Source organism: Schistocerca gregaria, unplaced genomic scaffold (genome assembly GCF_023897955.1).
Source record: "Schistocerca gregaria isolate iqSchGreg1 unplaced genomic scaffold, iqSchGreg1.2 ptg000001l___fragment_3, whole genome shotgun sequence".
Taxonomy (NCBI): domain Eukaryota; kingdom Metazoa; phylum Arthropoda; class Insecta; order Orthoptera; family Acrididae; genus Schistocerca; species Schistocerca gregaria.
This window is the reverse complement of record NW_026061699.1, coordinates 7,799,089-7,816,740: the sequence shown is the minus strand read 5'-3', so window position 1 is coordinate 7,816,740 and position 17,652 is coordinate 7,799,089. Positions and strand designations below refer to the sequence as shown.

General features: G+C 47.9%; 1 non-coding gene across 1 annotated transcript; it reads left to right on the top strand.

Annotated features, from left to right (window-relative positions):
- Positions 1-2,100: 2,100 nt before the first annotated feature.
- Positions 2,101-2,173, top strand: Trnak-cuu (transfer RNA lysine (anticodon CUU)). Its single transcript has one exon. It is a non-coding gene; the product is annotated as a tRNA-Lys (tRNA).
- Positions 2,174-17,652: the final 15,479 nt, after the last annotated feature.

Here is a 17,652-nt window from a genome sequence, read left to right as displayed (position 1 = left end):
GTATACATGTTATAGTTGGTCGTCAGTGACCGTGTGGCCTAATGGAGAAGGTTTCGGACTTCGGATCTGAAGGTTACAGGTTCGAATGATGACACGCTCGTGTTTTTCCAGTTCTGAAAAAGAAACATACCGTTTTAATGTAGCAATTGAGCACTACGAAACCGTCTGAATGTTGCTGTTGACCATTTTTTGCTTGGAGTGGCTCCTGAGCTTGAAACACACACAACAAGACAGGTGTTAACTAGCGAAATGGTCGGCAGAGTGCCGACATCACGAGTTTTGACTGGCACTTGCACATCTAAAACAACGTCGGAAAGTAACTCGTTCGGCTTTTGAGTCACATAAAGTATGTGTGTTAATTTTTGACGCCACAAGCTCTGCATGTTGTCATGCAATTTCTTTACCTCTCACAAATGATTATGACATAAAAGTGAAGTACGTGACGAGTGTGACGTTAGGAAAACATTAGGCAGCATGGAGAGATTCTGTGTGGGACCACCCAACCCAAACGATTACTGTGTGACGTGCTACCCGGCAGGTATCCACCGAGGTAGCCGGCTAGTTCAGTCGGTAGAGCGTCAGACTCTTAATCCCAGGGTCGTGGGTTCGAGCCAGACGCTGGGCGGAACGGAATTTTGTTCCGCTGCAGATGTAAATTACCGTTTTTCTGATTAACGTGATGTAATGGAAATAGCAACTTTAAACTTTGCCTACGTCTCTGTCAGTCGCAAGGAAACTGTATTTGAAGGTGAAGGTGATTTTGTAGACATGTGTGAAAGACATGTTCTGAAATGCAAGTGTTGTTGTTTGGAGAGCACATCGGTTACGTGTCAGATGTGTAGCTAAGCAGTAATGGGTCGCCATAGCTGCAAATATTAGCCGGTAATATGAAGTGTTGTCAGCGGAAGTCTGATTATGCAGACGACCGTAAGGGCGAAGTACCCAAGAGAACCTCTAAGACGCACCTCTTTAGCTCAGTTGTAGAGCACTGCTCTAATAAACCAGGCGTCGTAAGTTCCATCCTCAGAAGAGGAAGATGAATTTTGGAAATCAGTTTCTCGTCGTGCCGTATAGCAAACAGTGTCTGTGATGACGAACAATTAGCGATAGGCGTTTTATTAAGAATTACTCTCAGATGTGATTAAGGCGAATGGCGCAGATAAAGCCTTTGCCAAAGTGGTACAGCAAAAGGTGGGACGAGGCAGTCTGAATTACATTTTATAGATGTATTTCTCACATATCTCAGAGCCTCTCGCGGTCGTCGTCGTCGTCGTCGTCGTCGTCGTCGTCGTCGTCGTCGTCGTCGTCGTCGTCGTCGTCGCCGCCGCCGCTTCTGCAGAAGTAGCAAATGGCCTTCGTAGCAAATGCGGCGAGGGACGCCCTGCCTTCGATTCCGAATGCACAAAGTGTGTGGTCTTGTTTCTCAGTCTACATTTGGTCGGTCTCGTAAGATGTTGAATGTAACGAATGGGTGGGAAAGAGCAAGGGGCAGCGGCTGTGTAGAACGAAAACACAAATCCTCAGGGGTGTGAGCGTTTCGAGATGAGTCATATACATGTTATAGTTGGTCGTCAGTGACCGTGTGTCCCAATGGATAAGGCGTCGGACTTCGGATCTGAAGATTACAGGTTCGAATAATGTCACACTCGTGTTGTTCCAGTTCTGAGAAGGAAACATACCGTTTTAATGTAGCAATTGAGCAGTACGAAACTGTCTGAATGTTGCTTTTGACCATTTTTTGCTTGGAGTTGCTCCTGAGCTTGAAACACACACAACAAGACCGGTGTTAACTAGCGAAATGGTCGGCAGAGTGCCGACACCGCGAGTTTTGACTGGCACTTGCACATCTAAAACAACGTCGGAAAGTAACTCGTTCGGCTTTTGAGTCACATAAAGTATGTGTGTTAATTTTGACGCCACTAGCTCTGCATGTTGTCATGCAATTTCTTTACCTCTCAGAAATGATTATGACATTAAAGTGAAGTACGTGACGAGTGTAACGTTAGGAGAACATTAGGCAGCATGGAGAGGTTCTGTATGGGACCACCCAACCCAAACGAGTACTGTGTGACGTGCTACCCGGCAGATACTCACCGCGGTAGCCGGCTAGCTCAGTCGGTAGAGCGTCAGACTCTTAATCTCAAGATCGTGGGTTCGAGCCACACGCTGGGCGGAACGGAACTTTGTTCCGCTGCAGGTGTAAATTACCGTTTTTCTGATTAACGAGATGTAATGGAAATAGCAACTTTAAACTTTGCCTACGTCTCTGTCAGTCGCAAGGAAACTGTATTTGAAGGTGAAGGTGATTTTGTAGACATGTGTGAAAGACATGTTCTGAAATGCGAGTGTTGTTGTTAGGAGAGCACATCGGTTACGTGTCAGATGTGTAGCCAAGCAGTAATGGGTCGCCATAGCTGCAAATATTAGCCGTAAAAAAAAAAAAAAAAAAAAAAAAAAAAAGTGGTACAGCACTGGTGTATTTAACCAGGGGTCGTAAGTTCCATCCTCAGAGGAGGAAGACGGATTTTGGAAATCAGTTTCGCGTCGTGGCCGTATAGAAAACAATATCTGTGATGACGAACAATTAGCGACAGGCGTTTTATTAAGAATCACTCTCAGATGTGATTAAGGCGAATGGCGCAGATAAAGCATTTTTTTTAAAAAAATTATTTATTTCCATAAAAGAATGTTAATTTTACATCTAGCCCACTGCCTTATTTGATTAGTGGGCCAAGCTAGTTACACAAGGATAATTAGCAGCTAATTCTAAGTCCTATGTAGTAACTAGTTAGTATATAAGTGAACAGTAAGCAATGGGCAACATTAGTGTTAGTCTACTACAAACATTTAATCTTAAGACTAGTTACTAATCCTACAGCGTTACAGTTGTGTCAGCTAATTTATATAAACCTACTATAGAGCCTTGCTCATTGAGCTAATCCCAATGAGCGTGCCCCTGACACTGGGCAGGCCAAGATGGTAATCGCTGCAGGTTACTAATAATAATGTCTAAAAACTAAGTCCTACAACTAACTTATCCTAATGTCAAGTCCGGTGCGTTGTCTGGTTCGGTAAGGCTGCACCCCACCCCCCCAGAATCCTGTGGCGCGGCGGATTCAGACTGAGGAAGTCGGCTTTTCCGCGCCCAGGCGGTTTGGGAGTAGGGTATCAAACTCTATCTGTGTCCTGGTTTATCTCTTTCTTGTACTACTATAGTTCTTTCAGGTAGTCCTTTAGGACTTTCTGAGATACCGCGTTAGCCAGTTTATTTATGATGTCGAAAGTGTCGCGATGTCTGATTAGTCTATATGTGTCGTTGTGTGGTACTTGGTCCCGCAGTACTGAGGCCACATCATTGAAAAGGGGGCACTCGTAGACTACATGGTCAGGAGTACCCTCCAGAACACCACAGTCACACGCAGGTGTCGCCTTTTTACCAAATCGACATAGATATGTCGAGTACGGTCCATGTCCAGTGAGGAAGTGGATGAGTCCCCGGGATGGATCGAAATGTGACATTTCCATCCTTTCCCTGACATCTGGTAGGAGCTCAAAGGTTCGACGCCCTGTTTCTTCGGTTTCCCACGAAAGTTGCCATAGCAGCTCCCCTTTTTTCCTAATCTCTACTTTATTTTCAGTCCTGCTGCCCAGAATTTCCTCGGTTTTTTCCAAATTCCCCTTTTTAGTCCAGTACCAAGCGGCCTGCTCCCGAATTTTGATATCCAGGGGGCAAAGCCCCATAATAACTAACAGGGCTCCTCCCGGTGTAGTTCTGTATGCCCCCACTGATCTCAGGATCATATTTCTCTGCACTCTCCTCACTGTCATGGCGGGCACCACCCTCGTGAGCCTGTGTGCCCAGACTCCGGATCCGTAACCCACTATGGATGTTAGTACACTGTTATGATAGAGTTTGATGAGATGTGGTGGAAGATGAAACCGCTTGTGCTCAATGGAGATGAGGTTGTTGAGTACCTGTAAAGCTCTTTGAGTTACGGTTTCGATGTGTCTACCAAAAGTCCACCTTTCATCAATGATGATACCAAGGTAGCGTGTCTCACGTCGCCGGAGAACTGGTGATCCATCTATCCTAACAGTTGGGTTACGAGCTAATTGTCCCTTTAGAAGAAGATACGTAGACTTGGCCGGTGAAATTGTCATTTTTGTCTTGCGGCACCACAGTTGGAGTGTGTTTATTGTTCTCTCGATCTTAGGCTTTATGTCTTCTCGGCTACGGCCGCCGACCAGTAGGAGGAGATCATCTGCGTAGGCTATCACCTCCAGCACTTCATCACTTTGTTGTAATGTATCTAGTAAGGGTTCCATGTGGATGTCCCAGAACAGCGGACCCGTACGGAACCCTGGGGACATCCCTTGGTGATAGTTTTCCTTACTCTTGTGCTAGCAGATGATAGCCAGACCTCCCGATCTTCACAATAGCTCCTCAGACAGCCATATAGCGGCCCTGGACACTCCTTCTCCCTTAAGCAGGAGAAGAGCGAAGGCCACCACAGGTTGTCGAAGGCGCCACTTATATCCACCATGATGCCAACAACGTACTTGTACGGGGTAGAGCCGCAGACCTCGGCCGCCAGGGCGATTGCATCAGATGCCGATCGTCCAGGCCTGAAGCCAAACTGCCTGTTGCTCATTCCGCACAGCACTCGGTGTGCAGCCAGTCTATCAGCCAGAAGTCTCTCCAGAATCTTCCCAAGCAGATCAAGCAGGCAGATAGGTCTATAAGATTTAGTTTCTGCTGGGTCTTTGTCAGCCCCTTTCTTTATAATTACCACATTTGCCCTCTTCCACATTCGAGGGAACTTTTTCTGCCTGAGGCGTTCGTTATATAAATGAGTTAGAGGGGCGACTATCTGGGGGGCCAGGAATTGCACCACTTCCGCCACAATACCGTCTGGCCCAGGAGCTTTTCCTCTCTTCAGGGAATTTATATGGGCAGCTACCTCTTCTTCTGAGAATGGGTAGACTGCCATATCATTTTCATACGCATTGTTGTTATTCTCCCGCAGCTGCCGTTGTTCGTCTGTCTCATCCGCAGTATCATCAGGCAACAGGGAGTGGAGAAGGACCTCAGCAGTTTCCTGCCAAGACCCCGTCATCCGGTCCCCATGCCTGACGGTTGAAAGCTCCATCGGAGAACGGATCTTTTCCCGGACAAGCCTGTAGGGAACTCCCCATGGGTCTAATGCTAATTGGTTCAGAACAAAGTGTTCCCAACTCTTTGTTCTAACTTCCCGTAGCTGTTTTTGGAAGTTATCTTTGGCTTCCCGGTAAAGCTGCAGCCATCTTTGTCTTTCTTGCCAGACGACACTGCGCTGGTAGTGCCTCCTGAGCCTTCTGACCGACCGGCGCATCTCCTCTAGTTCAGCAGACCATGGTGATGGAGAGGCCGCCATGGCCCTCCTCCTAGTAGGTACGGCTGCTTTGACTGCTCGAGTTATTACTGAGACCAGTTCTTCGGCTCTGTTGTCAACGTCAAGGTCTCTGTGGTCGTCACCCTCTGATAACGGAGGAATGTCGCACTCCCCAGCAAGTCTCTCCCAGTCGGCTCTATTGTAATTGTATTGTATTTCCCACCCCCTGGCCCAGCGGCTCTCGCCATCTCCTATGTTGAAAGTAATGAGATTGTGGTCACTTGTAGTGGCATTCTCAACTACTTTCCATTGCTGGATTAGGTATGCTGCGTTTGGCGTAGCCAGGGTCACGTCGATGTTTGTGCCTTGGCCCCCTCCCGCCGCATAGGTCGGAGGGTTGCCTGGCTTGTTAGCCACTACAAGCTGCAAGGCCATGATGGCTTCTTCTGCCTTCTCTCCATTGGGATCCCTGGTGCCGCTGTACCATAGGGGGGATTTGGCATTCATATCGGCAGTCACAAATGTTTTCCGCCCCCGCAACGCCGTGATAGCTGTGGTGAGATGAGCTAGGTGTCTTTCAATATCATCACCATATTGGAAGTATGTGTTGATCATAATAATAGCTCCTGCTGGAGACTGCAGCTCCACGACGTTGCAGTGGCTGGTTGTGAACTGCGTTAGGACTGTAGCCCTTATCAGTTTGTTTGTAATAATAATTGCCGCTTTTGGGTCTTCTCCTCTGCAGACGACTTGCCAGGTCGCAGCTGTGAAAGCTATCTTCCCGTTTAGGGAGTATGGCTCCTGCAGGCAGACCACATCCAGTCTCCTCTCCTCCACTTCCCTTCGTAACTCCTGCATGACAAGTCTGCTGTTATGAGTGTTGAGTTGGCCAATGGTAATTTCCGTCATGTAGTTGTCTATGGAGTGTATGTGTGAATTCTGTCATGAGGCCATGTTTTGTTCCAGTCAAATGTGATACGTCCATTTGCCAGAACTGCTTGTCGATAAATTTCATTCAGGTCGAATTTTTCTCCACGTCTGTCAAAGACTTTCTTTAGTAGGTCACGCAGGGCTCCGAAGTCAGTCGGGAGATTCACTGACTTGAGTTGAATTCTGTCCACAGCCTCCATTACCGAGAAGGTGACTCTCTGTCCATATTCATGTCCCACCCGAACCACATGTCTCAAGGCAGTGGTCAGGGTAGTCGGCTGCTCCAGCCTCGCCAGTTGCATGGTGAGTTCAAGGTTTGGATAGACTCTAACTGGATCGACAGGTGGCAGTCTCACTACAGGATCTTTTGTTGCATCTGGTTCACTTGAACTAGTTATTTTATTTTCTTGAACTGGTTGTTTTGTTGTTATATTTAATTCTGCTGAGACTGCCACCGTCTCTGGTACAGGATGCCGTTGCCGTAGGTCTTTAGTCGGCCTTGTTTCCCTGCTTGGGGAGGAGGGGAGCGTGACTGCCAGAGGCCTCGTTTGTGTCCCTCTATCCGTAGTGGTAGAGTCGGTTTGAGTGCCTTTATCTACGGTTCTGGTTGTGGTGCCCATGTGCAACCTCAAGAAAAGCTTGAAGGCACTCGCCCTCATGGCATCCCTCCTCCTTTTGCTAGGGGATTTCCTTTTGGGCATCCTGTTGGCTTTGGTTTGATCAGCCATAGTCTATTCTTGAAATAAGCCTTTGTTCCAGAAGTCTGTAGGTGGGGCAGCTACGTCCCATGGTACCACAGGGCTTTTTACCCCGTCTCTTGCAGGGGATACAAACCGCCGCAGCCCTACAGTCCTTCCTGACATGGCCATCCTCGCCACATTTCGAGCAGGCCGACCCCCTGGTACAGTGCCTCAAAACGTGGTCGAGATCTCCACAATTGTGGCAACGTGGTACGACCAGAAAGTCGCGTGTGTTAATGGCGTGAAAGCCGACGTATAGTCTGCCCATTGCTGTAATTTTTTTCCACATGTGAGCGGAGACCTCGGCAACGTGATGGACCACATCACGGTCCCGAGGCCCAGTTATGAATCTCAAATTGAAATTTGCTTTAAATTCTTCTTCTGTCATATCTTCAAAATTCTGAGCCTTTATAGATTTTTGCAGTTCTTCATTCGTCATGACTGTTGGTACATCATACAAGATGACCAATGGGTTTCTTTTCCTTGGTGGCTCGCATTTGACCACCGAGTTTAGTTTTGCATTACTTAACAGTTTCTCTTTGTCCTCTTCTGAAGCTACTTCAACAATAACAGAGTTTCTGCTGGGTTTTACCTTATTTATTTTAATTTTGTCTTTTGCTGGATTGATAGTTGTCGTAAGCAATTCCTGGATTCTTTTTACGCTAGTGTCCTGACCAGGCAGGGTCCTTAGGAATACAGTTGTGTCTGATCTTTTAGTGACTTTTGCAATGGCATCCTTTGTAGTCTGCGGTTTTGGTGGCGCTTGTGCGACCACCGCTGCCCAGGTCTTTCCGGGTTGTTTCCTTAGTCCCTCATTTTCTTTTGTAAGTTCTTCTACACGGCCATCAAGCTTGGCGTTTGCGATAGCCCACGCCGCCAGTTCATTTTTGATTATAGTCAGAGCCGCTTGACTAATTTTACCATTTTTGATATGTTGCTCGAGGAGCAATGATATTCTCGTGTGTCTTTGTAGGACATTATCCTCAGTTGCCTGTCCCGACTCGTCCTGAGGAGCGGGTTCAGACATCACGGAAGCTCGCGTTGGCGCACTCGAATCACTCGTTTCTGGTGTAGCCATGATGAACGAGTGATAAAAAAAAGGGGTGGGAGCCCGTCTCTTGCCCCGGACCGGCTCCTCTGGCATGGGGGGGGGGGGGGGGGGGGACATTCTGCAGCTCGCTCACCGACCTCGCCCCTAGGTCAAGAGCACTCCAGAACTGCTGGGTTCAGCGCGCCGTTTCCAGCGCACTGGTCCCCCTCGGTGACTTCGTCATCGGCGATTTCACGCGACGCACCCTGGCAACTGCACCCCGCACTCCGGAGAGGCGGATGCACCTCTCGCCCTTCGCCGCCTACTTGCCCGAGTTTCCACCTCTCGGCCAGGGACCCACTCCTACTCAGGTGGCGGGCCGGTCCCCCAGGCGTTCGGCGGTCTGGACCCATCTAACCTGGCCCAGGCGATGTTACCACCACCTGGGTTTGGCAGAACACGCCCCGGATACCCAGGGGCGCGGCGAAGCACCCTTGCCGACACGCGCCGCGATCCCACGCCGACAAACGAGATCGCCGGCATGCAGAGCACCTGTTGTTCTGTAACCTGCGAAAAGAAGGGACTGATGTATGGTCCCTCGACACAGCTCCCCCTGTGCCATGCACCCTTCGCTTTCGCATCGGGTTGGGTCGCAGCTCTCCCTTTTGTCGCAAGGCAAAATGCCAAGCTTAACGTCTGGCACCACGGGAAGGCGGAAAGAGCCACTTGGGAAGGAGAGACTATAAGAGACGCATCACTTCCCCTGTGAGGACTGCCGCGGCACGCCCGTCTGGAAGCGATACGCCCCAGTGCGAGACTCCGTGCCTTACGGCGCGCCGGCTACGGGCGGGCCCGCGCCGAACGCGCCGTCGAGCGACCGACCTCACGCCAGATAAAGCATTTGCCAAAGCGGTACAGCATAAGGTGGGACGAGGCAGTCTGAATTACATTTTATAGATGTATTTCTCACATATCTCAGAGCCTCTCGCGGTCGTCGTCGTCGTCGTCGTCGTCGTCGTCGTCGCAGCAGCCGCTTCTGCAGAAGTAGCAAATGTCCATCGTAGCAAATGCGGCGAGGGACGCCCTGCCTTCGATTCCGAATGCACAAAGTTTGTGGTCTTGCTTCACAGTCTATATTTGGTCGGTCTCGTAAGAGGTTGAATGTAACGAATGGTTGGGAAACAGCAAGGGGCAGCGGCTGTGCAGAACGAAAACACAAATCCTCAGGGTGTGAGCGTTTCGAGATGAGTCGTATACAAGTTACAGTTGGTCGTCAGTGACCGTGTGTCCTAATGGATCAGGCGTCGGACTTCGGATCTGAAGACTACATTTTCGAATGCTGTCACGCTCGTGTTTTTAGAGTTCTGAAAAAGAAACATACCGTTTTAATGTAGCAATTGAGCAGTACGAAACCGTCTGAATGTTGCTGTTGACTATTTTTTGCTTGGAGTTGCTCTTGAGCTTGAAACACACACAACAAGACCGGTGTTAACTAGCGAAGTGGTCGGCAGGGTGCCGTCACCGCGAGTTTTGACTGGCACTTGCACATCTAAAACAACGTCGGAAAGTAAATCGTTCGGCTTTTGAGTCACATCAAGTATGTGTGTTAATTTTGACGCCACTAGCTCTGCATGTTGTCATACAATTCCTTTACCTCTCAGAAATAATTATGAAATAAAAGTGAAGTACGTGACGAGTGTGACGTTAGGAAAACATTAGGCAGCATGGAGAGATTCTGTATGGGACCACCCAACCCAAACGAGTACTGTGTGACTTGCTACCCGGCAGGTATTAACAGAGGCAGCCGGCTAGCTAAGTCGGTAGAGCGTGAGACTCTTAATCCCAGGGTTGTGGGTTAGAGCCCAACGCTGGGCGGAACGGAATTTTGTTCCGCTGCAGATGTAAATTTCCGTTTTTCTTATTAACGTGATATAATGTAAATAGCAACTTTAACATTTGCCTACGTCTCTGACAGTCGCAGGGAAACTGTATTTGAAGGTGAAGGTGATTTTGTAGACATGTGTGAAAGACATGTTCTGAAATGCAAGTGTTGTTGTTTGGAGAGCACATCGGTTACGTGTCAGATGTGTAGCCAAGCAGTAATGGGTCGCCATAGCTGCAAATATTAGAATCTAATATGAAGTGTTGTCAGCTGAAGTCTGATGATGCAGGCGACCGTAAGGCCGAAGTACATAAGAGTACCGCTAGGCCGCGCCTCTTTAGCTCAGTGGTAGATCACTTGTGTAGTAAACCAGGGGTGGTAAGTTCCATTCTCAGAGCAGGAAGACGAATTTTGGAAATCAGTTTCGCGTCGTGGCCGTATAGCAAACAGTTTCTGTGATGACGAACAATTAGTGACAGGCGTTTTATTAAGAATTACTCTCAGATGTGATTAAGGCGAATGGCACAGATAAAGCATTTGCCAAAGCGGTACAGCCTAAGGTGGGACGAGGCAGTCTGAATTACATTTTATAGATGTGTTTCTCACATATCTCAGAGCCTTTCGCGGTCGTCGTCGTCGTCGTTGTCGTCGTCGTCGTCGTCGTCGTCGTCGTCGTCGTCGTCGTCGCCGCCGCCGCTTCTGCAGAAGTAGCAAATGGCCATCGTAGCGAATGCGGCGAGGGACGCCCTGCCTTCGATTCCGAATGCACAAAGTTTGTGGTCTTGTTTCCCAGTCTATATTTGGTCGGCCTCGTAAGAGGTTGAATGTAACGAATGGGTGGGAAAGAGCAAGGGGCAGCGGCTGTGCAGAACGAAGACACAATTCCTCAGGGTGTGAGCGTTACGAGATGAGTCGTATACAAGTTATAGTTGGTCGTCAGTGACCGTGTGGCTTAATGGATCACGCGTCGGACTTAGGACCTGAAGATTACAGGTTCGAATGCTGTCACGCTCGTGTTTTTCCAGTTCTGAAAAAGAAACATTCCGTTTTAATGTAGCAATTGAGCAGTACGAAACCGTCTGAATGTTGCTGTTGACCATTTTTTGCTTGGAGTTGCTCTTGAGCTTGAAACACACACAACAAGACCGGTGTTAACTAGCGAAGTGGTCGGCAGGGTGCCGTCACCGCGAGTTTTGATAGGCACTTGCACATCTAAAACAACGTCGGAAAGTAAATCGTTCGGCTTTTGAGTCACATCAAGTATGTGCGTTAATTTTGACGCCACTAGCTCTGCATGTTGTCATGCAATTCCTTTACCTCTCAGAAATGATTCGAAATAAAAGTGAAGTACGTGACGAGTGTGGCGTTAGGAAAACATTAGGCAGCATGGAGAGATTCTGTATGGGACCACCCAACCCAAACGAGTACTGTGTGACTTGCCACCCGGGACGTATTAACGGAGGCAGCCGGCTAGCTAAGTCGGTAGAGCGTGAGACTCTTAACCACAGGGTTGTGGGTTCGAGCCCAACGCTGGGCGGAACGGAATTTTGATCCGCTGCAGATGTAAATTACCGTTTTTCTGATTAACGTGATATAATGTAAATAGCAACTTTAACATTTGCCTACGTCTCTGTCAGTCGCAAGGAAACTGTATTTGAAGGTGAAGGTGATTTTGTAGACATGTGTGAAAGACATGTTCTGAAATGCAAGTGTTGTTGTTTGGAGACCACATCGGTTACGTATCAGATGTGTAGCCAAGGAGTAATGGGTCGCCATAGCTGCAAATATTAGAAGCTAATTGATGTGTTGTCAGCTGAAGTCTGATGATGCAGGCGACCGTAAGGCCGAAGTACGCAAGAGTACCGCTAGGCCGCGCCTTTTTCAGCTCAGTGTTAGTTCACTGGTGTAGTATACCAGGGGTGGTAAGTTCCATCCTCAGAGGAGGAAGACGAATTTTGGAAATCAGTTTCGCGTCGTGGCCGTATAGCAAACAGTATCTGTGATGACGAACAATTAGCGACAGGCGTTTTATTAAGAATTACTCTCAGATGTGATTAAGGCGAATGGCGCAGATAAAGCCTTTGCCAAAGCGGTACAACCTAAGGTGGGACGAGGCAGTCTGAATTACATTTTATAGATGTATTTCTCACATATCTCAGAGCCTCTCGCGGTCGTCGTCGTCGTCGTCGCAGCCGCCGCTTCTGCAGAAGTAGCAAATGGCCATCGTAGCAAATGCGGCGAGGGACGCCCTGCCTTCGATTCCGAATGCACAAAGTTTGTGGTCTTGTTTCCCAGTCTATATTTGGTCGGTCTCGTAAGAGGTTGAATGTAACGAATGGGTGGGAAAGAGCAAGGGGCAGCGGCTGTGCAGAACGAAAACACAATTCCTCAGGGTGTGAGCGTTTCGAGATGAGTCGTATACAAGTTATAGTTGGTCGTCAGTGACCGTGTGGCCTAATGGATCAGGCGTCGGACTTCGGATCTGAAGATTACAGGTTCGAATGCTGTCATGCTTGTGTTTTTCCAGTTCTGAAAAAGAAACATACCGTTTTAATGTAGCAATTGAGCAGTACGAAACCGTCTGAATGTTGCTGTTGACCATTTTTTGCTTGGAGTTGCCCTTGAGCTTGAAACACACACAACAAGACCGGTGTTAACTAGCGAAGTGGTCGGCAGGGTGCCGTCACGGCAAGTTTTGACTGGCACTTGCACATCTAAAACAACGTCGGAAAGTAAATCGTTCGGCTTTTGAGTCACATCAAGAATGTGTGTTAATTTTGACGCCACTGGCTCTGCATGTTGTCATGCAATTCCTTTACCTCTCAGAAATGATTATGAAATAAAAGTTAAGTACGTGACGAGTGTGACGTTAGGAAAACATTAGGCAGCATGGAGAGATTCTGTATGGGACCACCCAACGCAAACGAGAACTGTGTGACTTGCTACCCGGGAGGTATTAACGGAGGCAGCCGGCTAGCTAAGTCGGTAGAGCGTGAGACTCTTAATCCCAGGGTTGTGGGTTCGAGCCCAACGCTGGGCGGAATGGAATTTTCTTCCGCTGCAGATGTAAATTACCGTTTTTCTGATTAACGTGATATAATGTAAATAGCAACTTTAACATTTGCCTACGTCTCTGTCAGTCGCAAGGAAACTGTATTTGAAGGTGAAGGTGATTTTGTAGACATGTGTGAAAGACATGTTCTGAAATGCAAGAGTTGTTGTTTGGAGAGCACATCGGTTACGTGTCAGATGTGTAGCCAAGGAGTAATGGGTCGCCATAGCTGCAAATATTAGAAGCTAATATGATGTGTTGTCAGCTGAAGTCTGATGATGCAGGCGACCGTAAGGCCGAAGTACGCAAAAGTACCGCTAGGCCGCGCCTCTTTAGCTCAGTGGTAGATCACTGGTGTAGTAAACCAGTGGTGGTAAGTTCCATCCTCAGAGGACGAAGACGAATTTTGGAAATCAGTTTCGCTTCGTGGCCGTATAGCAAACAGTATCTGTGATGACGAACAATTAGCGACAGGCGTTTTATTAAGAATTACTCTCAGATGTGATTAAGGCGAATGGCGCAGATAAAGCATTTGCAAAAGCGGTACAGCCTAAGGTGGGACGAGGCAGTCTGAATTACATTTTATAGATGTATTTCTCACATATCTCAGAGCCTCTCGCGGTCGTCGTCGTCGTCGTCGTCGTCGTCGTCGTCGTCGTCGTCGTCGTCGTCGTCGCCGCTTCTGCAAAAGTAGCAAATGGCCATCGTAGCAAATGCGGCGAGGGACGCCCTGCCTTCGATTCCGAATGCACAAAGTTTGTGGTCTTGTTTCCCAGTCTATATTTGGTCGGTCTAGTAAGAGGTTGAATGTAACGAATGGGTGGGAAAGAGCAAGGGGCAGCAGCTGTGCAGAACGAAAACACAATTCCTCAGAGTGTGAGCGTTTCGAGATGAGTCGTATACAAGTTATAGTTGGTCGTCAGTGACCGTGTGGCCTAATGGATCAGGCGTCGGACTTCGGATCTGAAGATTACAGGTTCGAATGCTGTCACGCTCGTGTTTTTCCAGTTCTGAAAAGGAAACATACCGTTTTAATGTAGCAATTGAGCAGTACCAAACCGTCTGAATGTTGCTGTTGACCATTTTTTGCTTGGAGTTGCTCTTGAGCTTGAAACACACACAACAAGACCGGTGTTAACTAGCGAAGTGGTCGGCAGGGTGCCGTCACCGCGAGTTTTGACTGGCACTTGCACATCTAAAACAACGTCGGAAAGTAAATCGTTCGGCTTTTGAGTCACATCAAGTATGTGTGTTAATTTTGACGCCACTGGCTCTGCATGTTGTCATGCAATTCCTTTACCTCTCAGAAATGATTATGAAATAAAAGTGAAGTACGTGACGAGTGTGACGTTAGGAAAACATTAGGCAGCATGGAGAGATTCTGTATGGGACCACCCAACCCAAACGAGTACTGTGTGACTTGGTACCCGGGAGGTATTAACGGAGGCAGCCGGCTAGCTAAGTCGGTAGAGCGTGAGACTCTTAATCCCAGGGTTGTGGGTACGAGCCCAACTCTGGGCGGAACGGAATTTTGTTCCGCTGCAGATGTAAATTACCGTTTTTCTGATTAACGTGATATAATGTAAATAGCAACTTAAACATTTGCCTACGTCTCTGTCAGTCGCAAGGAAACTGTATTTGAAGGTGAAGGTGATTTTGTAGACATGTGTGAAAGACATGTTCTGAAATGCAAGTGTTGTTGTTTGGAGAGCTCATCGGTTACGTGTCAGATGTGTAGCCAAGGAGTAATGGGTCGCCATAGCTGCAAATATTAGAAGCTAATATGATGTGTTGTCAGCTGAAGTCTGATGATGCAGGCGACCGTAAGGCCGAAGTACGCAAAAGTACCGCTAGGCCGCGCCTCTTTAGCTCAGTGGTAGATCACTGGTGTAGTAAACCAGTGGTGGTAAGTTCCATCCTCAGAGGAGGAAGACGAATTTTGGAAATCAGTTTCGCGTCGTGGCCGTATAGCAAACACTATCTGTGATGACGAACAATTAGCGACAGGCGTTTTATTAAGAATTACTCTCAGATGTGATTAAGGCGAATGGCGCAGATAAAGCATTTGCCAAAGCGGTACCGCCTAAGGTGGGACGAGGCAGTCTGAATTACATTTTATAGATGTATTTCTCACATATCTCAGAGCCTCTCGCGGTCGTCGTCGTCGTCGTCGCAGCCGCCGCTTCTGCAGAAGTAGCAAATGGCCATCGTAGCAAATGCGGCGAGGGATGCCCTGCCTTCGATTCCGAATGCACAAAGTTTGTGGTCTTGTTTCCCAGTCTATATTTTGTCGGTCTCGTAAGAGGTTGAATGTAACGAATGGGTGGGAAAGAGCAAGGGGCAGCGGCTGTGCAGAACGAAAACACAATTCCTCAGGGTGTGAGCGTTTCGAGATGAGTCGTATACAAGTTATAGTTGGTCGTCAGTGACCGTGTGGCCTAATGGATCAGGCGTCGGACTTCGGATCTGAAGATTACAGGTTCGAATGCTGTCACGCTCGTGTTTTTCCAGTTCTGAAAAAGAAACATACCGTTTTAATGTAGCAATTGAGCAGTACCAAACCGTCTGAATGTTGCTGTTGACCATTTTTTGCTTGGAGTTGCTCTTGAGCTTGAAACACACACAACAAGACCGGTGTTAACTAGCGAAGTGGTCGGCAGGGTGCCGTCACCGCGAGTTTTGACTGGCACTTGCACATCTAAAACAACGTCGGAAAGTAAATCGTTCGGCTTTTGAGTCACATCAAGTATGTGTGTTAATTTTGACGCCACTAGCTCTGCATGTTGTCATGCAATTCCTTTACCTCTCAGAAATGATTATGAAATAAAAGTTAAGTACGTGACATGTGTGACGTTAGGAAAACATTAGGCAGCATGGACAGATTCTGTATGGGACCACTAACCCAAACGAGTACTGTGTGACTTGCTACCCGGGAGGCATAAGCGGAGGCAGCCGGCTGGCTAAGTCGGTAGAGCGTGAGACTCTTAATCCCAGGGTTGTGGGTTCGAGCCACACGCTGGGCGGAACGGAATTTTGTTCCGCTGCAGATGTAAATTACCGTTTTTCTGATTAACGTGATATAATGTAAATAGCAACTTTAACATTTGCCTACGTCTCTGTCAGTCGCAAGGAAACTGTATTTGAAGGTGAAGGTGATTTTGTAGACATGTGTGAAAGACATGTTCTGAAATGCAAGTGTTGTTGTTTGGAGACCACATCGGTTACGTGTCAGATGTGTAGCCAGGAGTAATGGGTCGCCATAGCTGCAAATATTAGAAGCTAATTGATGTGTTGTCAGCTGAAGTCTGATGATGCAGGCGACCGTAAGGCCGAAGTACGCAAAAGTACCGCTAGGCCGCGCCTCTTTAGCTCAGTGGTAGATCACTGGTGTAGTAAACCAGTGGTGGTAAGTTCCATCCTCAGAGGAGGAAGACGAATTTTGGAAATCAGTTTCGCGTCGTGGCCGTATAGCAAACAGTATCTGTGATGACGAACAATTAGCGACAGGCGTTTTATTAAGAATTACTCTCAGATGTGATTAAGGCGAATGGCGCAGATAAAGCATTTGCCAAAGCGGTACAGCCTAAGGTGGGACGAGGCAGTCTGAATTACATTTTATAGATGTATTTCTCACATATCTCAGAGCCTCTCGCGGTCGTCGTCGTCGTCGTCGTCGTCGTCGTCGTCGCAGCCGCCGCTTCTGCAGAAGTAGCAAATGGCCATCGTAGCAAATGTGGCGAGGGATGCCCTGCCTTCGATTCCGAATGCACAAAGTGTGTGGTCTTGTTTCCCAGTCTATATTTTGTCGGTCTCGTAAGAGGTTGAATGTAACGAATGGGTGGGAAAGAGCAAGGGGCAGCGGCTGTGCAGAACGAAAACACAATTCCTCAGGGTGTGAGCGTTTCGAGATGAGTCGTATACAAGTTATAGTTGGTCGTCAGTGACCGTGTGGTTTAATGGATCAGGCGTCGGACTTCGGATCTGAAGATTACAGGTTCGAATGCTGTCACGCTTGTGATTTTCCAGTTCTGAAAAAGAATCATACCGTTTTAACGTAGCAATTGAGCAGTACGAAACCGTCTGAATGTTGCTGTTGACCATTTTTTGCTTGGAGTTGCTCTTGAGCTTGAAACACACACAACAAGACCGGTGTTAACTAGCGAAGTGGTCGGCAGGGTGCCGTCACCGCGAGTTTTGACTGGCACTTGCACATCTAAAACAACGTCCGAAAGTAAATCGTTCCGCTTTTGAGTCACATCAAGTATGTGTGTTAATTTTGACGCCACTAGCTCTGCATGTTGTCATGCAATTCCTTTACCTCTCAGAAATGATTATGAAATAAAAGTGAAGTACGTGACGAGTGTGACGTTAGGAAAACATTAGGCAGCATGGAGAGATTCTGTATGGGACCACCCAACCCAAACGAGTACTGTGTGACTTGCTACCCGGGAGGTACTAACGGAGGCCGCCGGCTAGCTAAGTCGGTAGAGCGTGAGACTCTTAATCCCAGGGTTGTGGGTTCGAGCCCAACGCTGGGCGGTACGGAATTTTGTTCCGCTGCAGATGTAAATTACCGTTTTTCTGATTAACGTGATATAATGTAAATAGCAACTTTAACCTTTGCCTACGTCTCTGTCAGTCGCAAG